Source organism: Gigantopelta aegis, chromosome 3 (genome assembly GCF_016097555.1).
Source record: "Gigantopelta aegis isolate Gae_Host chromosome 3, Gae_host_genome, whole genome shotgun sequence".
NCBI classification, from domain to species: Eukaryota; Metazoa; Mollusca; class Gastropoda; order Neomphalida; family Peltospiridae; genus Gigantopelta; species Gigantopelta aegis.
In genome coordinates, this window is record NC_054701.1 from 74,633,071 (window position 1) to 74,647,302 (window position 14,232).

General features: G+C 37.4%; 1 protein-coding gene across 5 annotated transcripts in view; it reads left to right on the plus strand.

The window, feature by feature from the left end:
* LOC121369071 (plexin-B-like) overlaps window positions 1–14,232 on the plus strand; it is a 404,054-nt gene that overhangs the window by 208,676 nt on the left and 181,146 nt on the right. For all 5 annotated transcript variants that reach the window (XM_041493902.1, XM_041493907.1, XM_041493903.1 and 2 more), the window contains one exon: window positions 4,548–4,677. The gene's annotated coding sequence lies outside the window, so the exon portion shown is untranslated. The remainder of the gene's footprint in view (window positions 1–4,547; window positions 4,678–14,232) is intronic.

Consider the following 14,232-nt stretch of genomic DNA (forward strand, 5'->3'; position numbering starts at 1 on the left):
ACCCATATCCACATCCACATCCAGCCACCCAGCTAGTTTATGGTTTTGCATAATTTAGAAAAATTCTTGAGCCAACATATTTGTAAAGATGTGGTTATGAAAAGATAAATTCATGTAGAATGTAGAATATTTGGCAGTCTATTTCTTACATGTTGTAACACAGATGTATTCAACTTCAATTGGTTAAAACAGTCACATTAACATTCTCCTACTCTATTTTCAAGGTTTTATTTAGTTTTTAACAGTCCATAAAGATTTTCAGAACTTGGATAAAGACTTTCAAAAATCAAAAGGAATCAATGTAATTTAGTAATTGAGAATCTGCTTACATCTATCACAGACAATACATTTGTCAGCACAATATCTGTAAATAAAGGGAAGTGAATGGCACCGCTGATAGTAAAGTATTTATGGACTTCACAGTGATCATCAATAATGCAGACTCCTTGAAGTCCGTGGCAGACCCATGAATAAACCTGTCACCTGAGTTTCTGGTTTCTGTCTGGGTCCACCGGGGCACATTTCTCAAAAGGAGAGGGAAACCCACACACCAGCAAGGCACCATCAGTTTCCTTATAGAACCCAGCTGTATTGTAGTCTATAGGTGTAGGCTGGACATTTCCCATTGGTAAAGCGCCTGCCTGATTAACAGTCTTTCTAGGATCAATACCCTTTGGTGGGCCCATTGGTTATTTCCCATTGGTAAAGCACCTGCCTGATTAACAGTCTTTCTAGGATCAATACCCTTTGGTGGGCCCATTGGTTATTTCCCATTGGTAAAGCACCTGCCTGATTAACAGTCTTTCTAGGATCAATACCCTTTGGTGGGCCCATTGGTTATTTCCCATTGGTAAAGCACCTGCCTGATTAACAGTCTTTCTAGGATCAATACCCTTTGGTGGGCCCATTGGTTATTTCCCATTGGTAAAGCACCTGCCTGATTAACAGTCTTTCTAGGATCAATACCCTTTGGTGGGCCCATTGGTTATTTCCCATTGGTAAAGCACCTGCCTGATTAACAGTCTTTCTAGGATCAATACCCTTTGGTGGGCCCATTGGGTTATTTCTCATTCCAGCCAGTGCACCACAACTGGTATATCAAAGACTGTGGTATGTGCTATCCTGGCTGTGGGTGGATCTAAAAGATCCGTTGCTACTAATGGAAAAAGGTAGCGTGTTTCCTCTTTAGGACCATATATCACAATTACCAAATGTTTGACATCCAATAGCGATGATTAATAATTCAATGTGCTCTAGTGGTACCGTTAAACAAAACAAAAAGTCTTTTTCTATTGAACCAGTTGTACAGAAGTCTGTAGAAACAATTGTACTGATCCTTCCAACAAGTATGACTGGTATATATTAGTCTTTGGTATGAGTTGCCCTGTCTAAGGCAATTAGACATACAATGCCCCATGCTGCTGTTAGGTACTGGTAGAGCCTATATGTCACAGCAACAGATTTTCTGAGAAAGTGCTTATTAAAAAATCTCTCGCCACTAATGGAAAAATGTAGTAGGTTTCCTCTAAGACTATATGCTTGACTTGCCAAATGTTTGACATTCAGCAGCTGATGATTCATAAATCAGTGTGCTCTAGTGGTGTTGTTAAATAAAATGGTTTTGTTTTTGTTTTTTTTTATCTCAAAAAGACATGTTTAACACTGAATTACTGTATAATGTGTTACTTTAGGTATTGTTAAACAAATATTCCTTTCTTTTATTCATAAGATGTTGTTAAACCATCATCCCTGACCAAAATGTCCTCGGCATTAATTCAAGGTGAGATGAAATCTGCAGGAGATCAATGCAGCATCAGACTTTCTCCTACAGACTCCACCTGATTAAAGCTACACTTATCCCTATAGCAAACAAAAACAAAATTATCTCGTAATAGTGGCATTATATATAAAAAAAAAATTCTAGATAAATCTGTTATAGGCAGGTGAATCTGAGGATGATGGAAATCTCAAGCAGAATGTGCAAATGTCAATTAGACGAGATAAGAGTTGCTTTCTGTGCTCAAAGCCACATGGATATATCTAATCAATGTTCATGCTCCTAAAAGCAGGCCGTTCCATCAAGGAACCATGCAGGATAAAACCTTACAAAATTGCATTTCCTGTGTCTATGGTGGAACCTATTCAGTACACAAAGTGAATTGCATTTCTCATAGAGACATATTTTCAGTCAATGTCGCTGGTGTGTTTAAATGTCATGCAGTTAGTTGTCTGGATTGTACGTTTCTTGCGAATCCAAAGCTTTATTTTTGATGGATGTGAACATGGGGTGGGTGGGTGGTGTTTGAATGATTCGAAGGAACCCTTTAAGCTTATCAGAATCATGTACATTTGTTCCATTTTAAGGTAAAAGGTTCTCTCACCTTTCCTTGTCAAATGCACAATAATTCCTAATCCTATATACATATATAGTGAAAACCTGTCTAAACTGGACCCTAAAATAACTGGAATTCTATTAAAATCGGCTAAGTTTCATGATCCTGAATATTGAATATTCTAAGAGACGACCATCTGTCAGAATTGGATAAATATTAAGTCCCCCCAGCATGATGAGGTTTAGACAGGTTTCACTGTATATAGAGGGGTCAAAGATGACGTTATATAGAGAGGTCAATGTTCAGTAAACATTCCCCCACTCTTGAAACTCAAAGAAGTCCCTATTTCAAGATCCACCCCATCCCCACAACCCAATCACCTAAGGCAAATGCTCTACTGACTAGGCTTAAAGATGCAATACCATCTATCATCTTGATGTACCAGTTGTGGTGCATATCTCACAGAAGCGGGAAAAAACACAATGTCTCCTTAGTGGGGGATTGATCCTGCGGCTAACCGTGCCTACAGTGGCCACTCAGCCACTGAGTCTTAAGTTCGGCTTCCGTACAGGCATGTAGCCATTTCCGATTCCTGTCTCTGTTTATATTTCTAATATTCTGATTAAACAGACGCTGCTTTAGACAGAGAGCAATTGTATTTGCTTTCATTTGTGTCTGCGATATCGTTATATTCCCGCAGCTGACTTCCATATTGCATTTCCTTTAAAAACAAATGTTTAGCGTGATAAAAAGAATTTTTGCTGAAAGCAGTAAAAACAAGTTTCTCTTTACCATTTATATTTATTTGTCTACCCCGACCCTGATGGAATCTCTGAGCCAAATTCCACATTTTTGAACCGGTTCTGGAATAGGCGTATTTATGTTGTACCATGCTATTTACCTCCGATTATCAAATGACACTGTTTAACCTACATCCAACACCCATAGATGATCCTTATCATGTAAGTCACCTTATATAACAACCACCTGTCTACAATGCATGGATTAATGTTTAAAGACACTCCAGCATGATTGAAATATATACATCTGCTTTTGGGTGTTCTAGCAAAGTAGGCATATAAAACATAATACACTTTACAGAAATACATGTATTGTTTTCTTCTAAATTAAATATCTTACTAACTTAACAAATCATGTTCTGTAGATGTCCTTTATGCACAGGTTGGATTGTTTTGAAGGCTATCAAAAAAAAAAAGAAAAAAAAAGAACAAGTTTCTAATAAAAAAAGGGGAAAAAAGAAAGCAAAAAGTAATAATAGCATTGCCAGGGAAACACAAAATAGTAGCATATGTGCTGATGGTGGGATGTTTTGTTTGTTTTTAAACTCTACCATGTGTCAGTCGGTGTACTTTTGGTTGCAGACCTCTGAAAATTGAACATTTTCCTAAACCATTTATTTCTATTATAAACATTTAATTTAATGCAAGTTACCAAAGACTTTAGTTTGTTTGTTTTGTTTAACGACATCACTACAGTACATTGATTAATTAATCATCGGCTATTGGATGTCAAATCCAAAGATGTTAGAGGTGGAAAACCAGATTAGTTTAGGTTTTTTTTATTTAGTAAATCATTTTATAACAGCATTGAGAAAAAAAGGGGTTAAAAAACCAAATTGCATTTATATTTTTTATTGCCAAAAGAAAAAGAAAAAGAAAAATTAAAAAACATCCATAATCCAATAAACAAAAGTGTCGCCACCCCTCTGTTATATAAAAAAATAACCTTATGCCATTCTTGTCTCAAGTTGCTGCCAGCTTACCTGAGACTTAGAGACACATGGGCACTGAAACGAACCTGATCTGAGTGTATTGCTTTTAGCACATTATTGATCTGAAGATGAGAATTGTATTGGGGGGAACTCTTCCTCTTCATTATAGCACTGGTCAGTCAGTCAGTCAGTCAGTCAGTGAGCGAGTGGACGCTGTATATATACACACAGACTGCATACTTTGAGAAAGTCGAGGAATCGGGCACCCAGGACGGGACCGAGTGTGAAAGTGAGATGTTGGTGTAACACGGCCGCTGTGGAAATCATCATAGTGGCGCGCGGGCACGTAGCAAGGCCAAAAAACCTATCACCGTGATCCAATGCCGAGGCGGTGGGACACGGCAAATTGAATCGCTTGCTGGGATATTGAGTTTTCTTGTTGATGGAATGCACCTATCATGCTGGCACTGTTTATCTTGCAGATTCTCGTGTAGTGGAGAGGACTAACTCAGTGCCAATCTTGGAATTCACTGCTGGGACTCACACACACATACTCCATACACACCATACATTTTTGAGTGTGAGGGGATTTTCACATGGTTCTATATAGAGGTATGTATTGGTTTTATCAATTACTATAGTATTTTATTATACTGGAATGTTTGTCTCTGTCGGTGGTTATTAATTGTTTTTACAAATAGATCATGAAAGTGAATGTTAAAAAAATGTTTTGTTTAATGACGCCACTAGACATTTTGATTTATTAATCATCAGCTATTGATGTCAAACATTTTGTAATTTTGACGTATAGTCTTAGAGAGAAAAAAAAGTTTGTTTTATTTGACATGTACCACTAGAGCATATTGATTTATTAATTAATCATCAGCTATTGGATGTCAAACATTTAGTAATTTTGACATATAGTCTTTCAGAAGAAACCTGCTACATTTTCCCATTAGTAGCAAGGGATCTTTTATATGCTACAACCCACAGTTAGGATAGCACATACCACAGACTTTGATATACCAGTCGTGATGCACTGGCTGGAATGAGAAGGCAGGAATCGATCCCAGACCGACTGTGCATTAGGCAAGTGCTTTACCTCTGGGTAATGTCCCGCCCTGACAATATTTGTACACTGCATGATGGAATTCAAAATTCCTTCAACAGATGTCATGGCACTGTATGAATAGCCTGGGGTCTTTCGTTTTGACATGTCAGAGAAATCCCACCTATCACATGGTGAAATTAGAAACGTGTAGACATGATACCGAGAATGACATTTATCTGGCTGACTTTACAGACCTAGGATGATTTTGATCCAGGAATATTAATAAAAAATAATATAATGCCGAGAACACCAAAATGTCAGACGTTGGCAGCAATTATATGATGGAATTGCAAAAACTAAGCACCCAGCTTTACAAGTATTCCAGAAATGGATCCTATTTATTCAGTATTTTATCACAGCATATTACATATATATATATATATATACTCCCCTATTCACCCACCCATCTGTATTACAATTCTGTGAGTTTTGTTTCTTAAAGTATTTTGATTCTTTATTAGTTCACTGGTGTGTGCCCCCCGCCCCCACTTTTCAGATATTTTGCTTTATATTTGCTTTATAATAGTGTAAAAGTGTGTAAATATAAAAGTGTGCCCCCCACTTTTTGGCATCTTCCTATGCCACTGTAGATGTATATACTTTAAATATACAGTGAAACCCCTCAAAACCAGACCCTCTATAAACCAGAAGTATCTCAAATCTGGACACTTTTCATGGCCTCTTTTTTTTAAATACAAGTACAAGACATAAACTCTCTAAACTGGATACCTCTTAAAACCATACATTTTACATGGTCTAGTGGGTGTCCAGTTAACAGGGGTTTCACTAGCTGTATTATGAAATCTTTTGATTGTGAAAGGCACATTTTAGGGAGAAAATCTGTAATTTTATTACCAGCCTCAGCTGCAGGCTGCAGACAGTATTTCATTTCATTTCAACTTATTTTCGTGCTTATATCCAATTAAGGTTCAAGCACTCTATCCTGGGCACACACCTCTGCTGTCTGGGTTGTCTGTCCAGGACAGTGAGTTAGATGTTCGATGTTAGCTGTTAGTGGTTAGTGAGAGAGAAGAGGGTGTAGTGGCCTTACACCTACCCACCGAGTCGATAAAACTCGCTCTGGGTGTGAGCCGGTACCAGGCTGCGAACCCTGTACCTACAAGCCTTATGTCGAATGGCTTAACCACGACACCACCACTGAGGCCGGTTACAGACAGTAATGAGCACTTGTAAGAGACCAACTGCAGGGCAGTTAATGACCTTAGGCCAATCAGAATCACAACTGGTCTGTCATCACCGTGATGTTTTTACACCACAGCTGCATACATAAATACCAAACACATTATGTACACTGCTTATTATATCCACACTGTAATGTCACTTGGCTTGCAACCTACTGTGGTGCCAAATCTGTAAACTGTATTGCACATGGAAATTACAGAAAGCGGTCAACATATTAGGTCATATCATAGCAGTTTATTTATAAGAGATATAATATGACATCAATTTAATATACTGATGAAAAGAAAATAAGGGAACAGATAAATAGCCACAGCAAATATTGACTGCAACCAACACACTCATCCACATTATTAGGAAGTAAACCGTGTTACTGGCAGTCAATCTCACAGTACTGATATTCAAACCCTCATTATATCTCTGTATTTTATACCCGCATAGCTATACACTAATAATGAATCAGGGATGGGACGTAGCCCAGTGGTAAAGTACATGCTTGATGCGCGGTCACTTTTGGATCGATCCCTGTCAGTGGCCCCATTGGGCAATTTCTCGCTCCAGTCAGTGCTCCACAACTGGTGTAACAAAGGCCATGGTATGTACTATCCTGTCTGTGGGATGGTGCATATAAAAGATCCCTTGCTGCTAATCGAAAAGAGTAGCCCGTGGATTTCCTCTCAATATCTGTGTGGTCCGTAACCATATGTCTGACACCATATAACCATAAATAAAATGTGTTGAGTGTGTCATTAGATAAAACATTTCCTTCCTTCTTCTTCTTTTAATAATGAATTAAAGTTGGTCACAAATACCATGTATTCCCCTTTTTCTTTCCATCAGTATAGATGCTGTTACCATGATTGTGTTGGATTTGTTTCTTCTGTGGTAAATGCTGCAGCAACAGAGCCAATACACTTGGCATCAAAAATATATCACCAACATTTCTTTTTAAACAAAAAAGTGGGGTTTTTTAAATATATGAAAGATGAGGCAGGAGCTTGGCTTTTTATTCTAAAATGATCTTAGAAATGTTATGAGGATAGAAATCATTGATATTCATAATACTGTCTTATTGTTACTTTTCACTAAGCTGTGATAATTGATGTTCTGCCAAGAATTAAAAAAAACACACACCCCAAAACACCAAAAAACTCAAGCTAAACAAAACTACCATATCATTTGTGTACTAATCTGCAGTAATAAAAATTGATGTTCGTTGTTGTTTTTGGTTTTTCCCCTTCACTTTTACTCATTCACTCAGCAGTGTTTACCAGCAACAGTTGATGCCAAATAAAGTGGAAGTTTAGAATATTGATTCCAAAACCATTACAGTGAGGAGTTTTTTTCCCCCCTTCTTATCTTGATGTGTAGAACTTGTGATTATTGGCATCACCACATCTATCTCCCATCATCAGCATGCTCATTGTGGGAGACTTGTCGGATACAAACTTTGATAGCTTCTATCATGTTGTAATTTTCTTCCAGATAAATCTTTATAGCTGTACTTTTTTTTACATATATATTGTTGTTGAGGACAAAAGGGAAAAAACCCACTTGTAAAATAAACGGCTTTGAATTTGTATTGAAACTTCGCTCCGCGTTGATTTGGGGGGTTTCTTTTCTCTGATGGCTGAAGTATCTTGAAGTTGTAATAATGGTGCCGATAGATTGGCCGCCTTTGATGTGGGATTTTATGACTGACTGGCCAATATGAAAGGGCGATTGCTTTCCTCCAACAGGTTTCTCCGCTGAATGGGTCTTATGTCACCATGGGTAGTGCTAAGTGTCTACTTGGAGGGCTGCGGTGGCCATCACAACATAATGACAGAGTGTCACTTACCGGGGAATGTACGTGTTGCATCAGTTCAGACATTGTGTGGCGGGAACATGCTGATTCTGAATTTGTCATTATATAGATCTCTCTCTTAGTGGAGAGATTCTTCCACATTTCTGAGATGCTGTACAGTAGAAACACAGCATTGTGTTGTTTCATATATCCAAAGTAGTTAAAGTATCTGAAGTTCAATATATATGTAAGTAATACAAGTCAATATTTTAGACCATGTTGTACGTAAGACCACCAAGTGAGTTGTAGAATATTAATTTCAACAAATGTTTTGCAGTATTGCAGTTTCTAAAACACAACTACATATGTTTTCAACCAGATTTCTAACTCTGGTATGTAAAAGGGTGTGGACACCAGTCCCCTTACTGCCAATCAAAATAAATATTAATATTGTAATAACAGTGTCTTTCACTCACTTTAATTATTATTAAACCATGTTTTGTATTTTACATTTTTGGTAGTAACAGTGTCAAATGCTAATCTGTGTATTTAATACGCAACAGCTAAGTTTGTTTTGTTTAATGACACCACTAGACTCATTGGTTTATTAATCATTGGCTGTTGGGTGTCAAACATTTGGTCATTTTGACTCGTGGTCTTCAGAGAAAACCTGCTATATTTTTCCATTAGTAGCAAGGGATCTTTTATATGCACCGGCCTCAGTCATGGTTAGTCCATCGGTCTACAGGCTGGTAGGTACTGGGTTCGGATACCAGTCGAGGCATGGGATTTTTAATCCTGATACTGATACTGATACTGACTCCAAACCCTGAGTGAGTGCTCCACAAGGCTCAGTGGGTAGGTGTAAACCACTTGCACCGACCAGTGATCCATAACTGGTTCAACAAAGGCCATGGTTTGTGCTATCCTGCCTGTGGGAAGCGCAAATAAAAGATCCCTTTTTGCTAATCGAAAAGAGTAGCCCATGAAGTGGCGACAGCGGGTTTCCTCTCTCAAAATCTGTGTGGTCCTTAACCATATGTCTGATGCCATATAACCGTAAATAAAATGTGTTGAGTGCATCAATAAATAAACCATTCCTTTCTTTCTTTCTTTCTTTCATTTGTATGCACTTCCCCACAGACAGCATAACACATACCACAGCCTTTGATATACCATTTGTGGGGCACTGGTTGGGATAGGAAAAAAATAACAATCGGAGAATGGGTCCAGTGCTTAATACACAATAGCTGCCCATTAAAACCAGTGAGTCATTAAAATGAAATGAAAGGAATGTTTGTTTAACATTACTTCAGTACATTTTTAATCTACAGCTGTTTGGTGTGTACTTTGTTATTTCGACAGTTTGTCGAGAGAAAGATAATAAACCCACTGCTGCCACATAGACTACTCTTATTAATAAAGCAGCAAGGGCTCTTTTATATATACTTTACCATAGACAGGCCCATACATACCAGTCTTTGATGTCAGTGAGTCATTAAGAAAATATGGATCCAGTCTTTTAAATCATTTACAATATGTACACATACATGTCCCTCAAAATATATATATAAAAAAAACCTATGTTTTTTTCAGGGGTTTTAAATGACTGTATTGATTTATATTCTGAACAATTAAAAGCCACTGTCATTTTAAAATAACCATATTGAATTACATTCTAAACAAATAAAATCACTATTTTAGTATTGAATATGTATTCATATTTGGCAAGTCATGACTTGAGATACATTTACATGTGTATAAAAATACTTCAAATCATGGATTAATATTAAAATCAAGTCTTGTTTCCTTTTGTGCTGAACCTTTTATACCCGGAAGTAAATGTAGCTTGAAGAGAATTAGAAATCTTACTCATCCGCATGTAACAATTTTTAGCTTCGTTATAATTGTCCAAACACCTCCTATTATGCCATTAAAATTGTTACGATGTAAAAAGTCACGAAAAATCGATGCACGTTCCGTGCCGAGTTAATGAGTGTGTATGTGGTTCAAAAATACTGCATTTGATTTGCAGTTTTTACGTGAACAGATTTCATCCTCTGCTGCTTAGCATTGTCTCCTGCATCTGTGATCCGAATGAGTTCTGCGAGCAGAAAAATGCTGCAAAATGAAAATTGGTGATCATAAGTGAGGCAAACAAAAGATCGGTATGAGACCATTATTGAGCTCCAACGAATGGATGGCTACTCGGGCAGAAGTGTTTATGATTGATACTTCCATATCCAGGGTGCAAACGAATGTCTGCTTTTGCCATTCATGTTTGTATGGTAATTATTCAAACAGCAGTGACGGAAAATCCATTCACGTTTTTTTTTCTTCGCTGGGCAAGCCATGACAAAGTTGTTCGAGTCATTGCCACGGAATCATCAGATGTTACCGATCAGGTCGGGACGCATCATTTCCTGAAAGTACTTTGGAAGACGGGATGAAAAGAGAACATTTGCTATGGAGCAATCAAATCTTGCAGAGAATATTATGGAAATTCTTTTGGGTGTGTTTGTGTGTGTGAGTGTCAGTGTCAGTGTCGTCTTGCATGTAGAACATGATGGGCTTCCATACAGGATGATATTTTCTGTCTGGTAACACTGATTAATGTTTGTTTTTTAAGGTAGGAATGTTTGTTCTGTTTTTTTGCTTGGTTCCACAACATAAAGCATGGTACATGTGTACATGACGTGACACAACAAATGGCTGTTCTTCTTTATTGCAATAACTTTACTACTGACGATGACTAGTAAAGCCTGGAATGATAAAAACTGAATTTTTCTGGAATTCCAGATTTAATTACAAGATCTTGTCGTTGTTCTTTGGGAAAAAAATGTACAATAAACCCTTTCTGTTCAAAATCCTGCAAAGTTTTAAATATATATATTTTTTTATTCAAATCCATCATCTTCCAAACATGGTGTAGCTGTAATCTTGATTCATGATGGAATGTGTAGGCATTTTATTTGATTATGTTGTAATAATGATTTATTATTAGATTTAAAGAACAAGATAAATCATGTGTGGAACAGTTGGTGTGGTTTTTGTAAGGTCAGTCCAGACAAGATTAAAAAGTAAATGGTTTTAAAAATGGAATTAAAGTTAGAATTTTTAAGGTTTAATTGGTACAAAATATTTTGATATAATAATAATGTTCTGATATTTATCATTCTCTTACTGTCATATTCGACAGGAAATGCTATAAATAAAAATATTTCCATGTTATATATGGTCTTTTTATATGTACTAATAGAAGTTTTTATGTTTAACGACACCACTGGAGCACATTTATTGATTAATCATTGGCTATTGGATGTCAAACATATGGTAATTCTGACTCGTAGTCATCAGGGGAAACCCACAGCATTTTTCCTAATGCAGCAAGGGATCTTTTATATGCAGTTTCCCACAGATAGAAAAGCAAATACCACTGCCTTTGTCCTGTTGTGGTGCACTGGTTGGAACGAGAAAAAACATCAGTTGAATGGGTCCACCGAAGTGGTTCGATCCTGTACTAATAGATAACAATGGTCATGGAAGTCATGATACATTTTTGAAATGCTTCATTTTTGTGTTAACAAGTACATTTTATACATGTCTATTTAACTTTAAGGGTAATTAATCATTTACACTACCACACACCATCTTTCCAGTAATGTGCTTGATGGTATTTTTTTTCACCCATTTCATGGTTAATATTCAAAGAAGAGAATTGCAAAATAAGAAAAGTAATTAAAAGGAGAAACCCCTCTCTATCGCTCTTTGTATGTGGCCCCCCTCCCAAGTATATATTTTTGAAATGTATTATTACAAATAATACATACAGTAAAACCTTCTTTAGTGGCCACCTGTATTAAACAGCAATTTGTGTTAAGAAACCACATTTTTATTCTGCTAAGTTGTCTAATACAGTATAAACTGACCTGTATTAAGCAGCCACGTGTCTTTAAAGACCACGTTTCGATACTCCCTTTGTTCGCTGCTTAACACAGGTTTAACTGTATATTTGGTATTTTGTGATACAGTTGTATGCATGTCAGAGAGGCATTCTGGTTAAAGTTAAAATTTATTTTGTTTAACGACGCCACTAGAGCACATTGATTTCTAAATCATCTGCTGTTGGATGTCAAACATATGGTAATTCTAGCTTATTGTCTTAAGAGAGGAAACCCACTATATTTTTCCATTAGTAGCAAGGGATCATTTACATGCACCATCTTACAGAATAACATATACAATGGCCTTCAATATACCAGTCGTGGTGCACTGGCTGGAATGAGAAATAGCATATAGTGAGCCCACTGACGGGGATCGATCCTAGACTGTCCATGCATCAAGCGAACACTTTACCACTGGGCTACATCCCGCCCCCATTCATTCTAGTTAATATGATCCATTAGAGCAATGTCTTTTGTAGTTCCTTGACATCAGCATATTGCACATAAACTGCAGTTCTGCCCCACATAAATCGACCAGCGGTTGGTTTCATTTTGCAGCCGAGTCAGGCTGGATTGCAGGACTAAATGGCACCATAATTCCAATTCATTACAGGTTCTGTCGCCAGCCTGGAGAGAGTGTGTGACAATCAATCTGAAACGTACCTAAACTCACATAAAATCTGGCCATAAACAACAACACCAAACTGCCTACAGCTCCGCATGTACAGGGACCGCATCTCTGCCAATAGAGTGCACTTTGCGACGGGATTCCTCTTAATGAAATATACCAAATTGATTACGGTTATGGAGAGCCCATTTCCCCAGACTGAGACCGGTTGTGGTCGGTCCATATATTATTTGTTATAGGTTCTGCATGAGGGCAATTGTTGCTGTTGGCAATAGGGAAATCGATGTGAATAGTCCTTGTTTTTAGCATTAAAAGTACCACGTGTCAACAAATCTGCTGTTCTATCAGTTTTATTTGTTCCTGGCATGCATGTCGGAAGGCCATGGAACGTATGCTGCAATACCAAAACCATTTTGTTGTCTTCTACACTGATTTATATAGCTCCTTCTATAATTACTACTATGGTGTGATGGGTCATTGATTTTCCCACAATCGACCTTGGCAGTTTGTCTCTCCTCCCCATAACAGGTATATCAAAGGCCATGGTATGTTCTGTCCTGGGTGTGTGGAAAATTATATAAAAGATCATGTGCTTCAGTTTGGTAGGAGTATTAAGAACACTTTAAATTTGAGATATGTCTCACTTTATAATATAGCATTGCATCTCTGTGTAAGTATTTCTTGTTCCAACCAGTGCACCACAACTGGTATATCAAAGGCCGTGGTATGTGCTATCCTGTCTGTGGGATAGTGCTAATAAAAGATCCCTTGCTGCTAATTGAAAAGAGTACATGAAGTGGCGGCAGTGGGTTTCCTCTCAATATCTGTTTGGTCCTTAACCATATGTCCGATGCCATATAACCATAAATAAAAAGTGTTGAGTGCATCGTTAAATAAAACATTTCCTTCTTCCTTCCTGTGTATAATGGCTGGACTAGCCCAGTGGTAAAGTTCTCACCTGATGTGTGATAAATCTAGGATTGATTTCCATCGATGGGCCCACTGGGCTATTTCTTATTTCAGCCAGTGCTCCACAACTGGTTTAACAATTAAAGGACATGGTATGTAGTATCCTGTTTGTAGGCTGGTGCATCTAAAATTAAAAAGAGTAGCCCATGGAATTGGAGCAGTGCGTTTCCTCTCATTATCTGTGTGGTCCTCAATCATATATCCGATGTTGCATAACCAGAAATAAAATAAAAAACCTTTCTTTTTTCTTTCTGTTTGTACCAAAGTGTTTTTGTAGACAGGTGGCTGTAATACAAAGTGCCCTTTATAGCAGCTCCTACAGTAATGTCACTGTTTAAAAAGGCAATCAAACTTAATAGTTTTCAACAGTAATATTTCACTTGTGGCAATTTAATGCTGATATGGATTCTCCGCTATTGCTTCCGGTACTTAAAACACATATGGTCTGTTCTGCATTTAAATGCTTTTTTTTTAATATGTGGAAATAAATAAAATGCCACCGAACGTGCCCATGAGTATTGTAATGGAT